Below are 1837 nucleotides of genomic sequence, written 5' to 3' on the forward strand. Positions count from 1 at the left end.
TTAAAATCTTCCTTAAATTTAATCAGTTACCAACATCTGTAAAAAAATGTACTAGTCTCAATAATTTCAAAATGTTACTTACACAATATATATGTATCAAACATTTATAGTGTACTTTCTTTATATTGTATATATAATAGGTTTTCTATTTAAATAAAGATCTATCTATCTATCTATATGAAATATAAATATATAAAGTATAATGTAGGTATGTACCTATAATTAAGGTATGAATAATAAAACCACTTGCAGGAGGATATTAGTTTGATTTGTTTTTATTAAATCACTTTTACTGTGTTTGACCTTGACCAATCCCTAGATAGATGCACTTGGGAATCTGGTGTAATTGTGAAATAAAACAAAATAAATGTTACTTGCATACATTTATTGCTTATATTTTATTGAACATAATATATATTGCAAATAGTAATAAGATGAAATATCAGGTTTTTACCAACCATTTTCTTAAAAACATTCTAAAATTTTTTTCTAAAACTAAATAACTACCTATAAAGTATAAAAGTAAAACCTACAAAAAGTTAACGTCCTGAAATTATTCCTGATTGCAAGTTGATTATTGATCCACACACTATTTTGATAATATTATCTGAATAACACAACAATTTATTATCAATACATGCATGTGGTGCTAAAATTGAAAATTCTCTCAATCTACGAATAACTCTTTCCACATGAATTCTCAAGCTAGCTATTCGTTTGGTCTCAAATACCTCATCTTTACTAGGTTTTGTACATACAGAGACACTCGGTGGCCTAATTAGGACACAACCTTTAGACATAAGTAAATGGTCAATATGTTTAAATCCCCTATCTGCCATAACAGCAACTTTTGTTGGTAAAATATTTAAAAAACCACTATGTTCTGCAATGACAGCATCAGATGTACGAACCCCAAATGCTGTAGATATATAATTTATGATACCATCAGGAGTGCAACATATTAAATATTTAAGTGTATTACATTTTTTATATTCCGACCATGTTAAAAATTGTTTCACTGCATCTGTTGGTTTCTCTATCTCTATTTCTAAACAATCAATTATACAATAAACATTACAATATCAAGCTCGAAAAGATATTGGTAAATTTGATTTCACGAATGAAACCTGAGGTTGTATTATACATTATCTTAAATATTTACTTATAATTGGAACAGATTTCGAAAATATTTTTGAAGCATAACTTTCAGTTATGCCAAAATCATCTGCTAGAGCTATAAAAGAAAGGTCTACAATCTAGATCTGTTTTGTAACTTTGTGATTGTACAATTCATTGTCATATTTTTAAATTCAGTTCTCTTTTCATCATTAAGTTTTTTCACTTCACTGGGCGTTAAAGTATACTCACTACTTTCACTAAAATTTTCATGATCACTACTTTGTAGTGTAGAAGTAGAGTGTAGAGTAGTTTCAGAAATATTGGCCACATAACTTGTTGATGGCTTCATCTCTATGTTGACTGGAATAATTTTGATTGGTGATAACCCTACTGTAAATCCACACTGTAGGTTACATTGAACATCTTTAGTCCTAACACTAGGACAGGTTTGTGAAGAGACATCCCTTTTCGAAACTTCAATGTCATTTGTTTCCAGCTGAATTTCCATAGGGTGAATGGTCTTACTACCACATGCAACTATCTCCAAATTCTCCTGAATACAAACTGGATCTTGTGGCACCAAAGAAATAGCTTCATCAACAATTATTTTTGCAGTTCTCTTAGTACCTGCAGCAGTGGGATGATTTTCAAACGATCTTTTTCTATTTTGCTGGCAATCAAATATATGAGGCACTACATTAGTTTTCATTTTTTTCTG

Source organism: Diabrotica undecimpunctata, unplaced genomic scaffold (genome assembly GCF_040954645.1).
Source record: "Diabrotica undecimpunctata isolate CICGRU unplaced genomic scaffold, icDiaUnde3 ctg00000573.1, whole genome shotgun sequence".
In the NCBI taxonomy this organism is placed as follows: domain Eukaryota; kingdom Metazoa; phylum Arthropoda; class Insecta; order Coleoptera; family Chrysomelidae; genus Diabrotica; species Diabrotica undecimpunctata.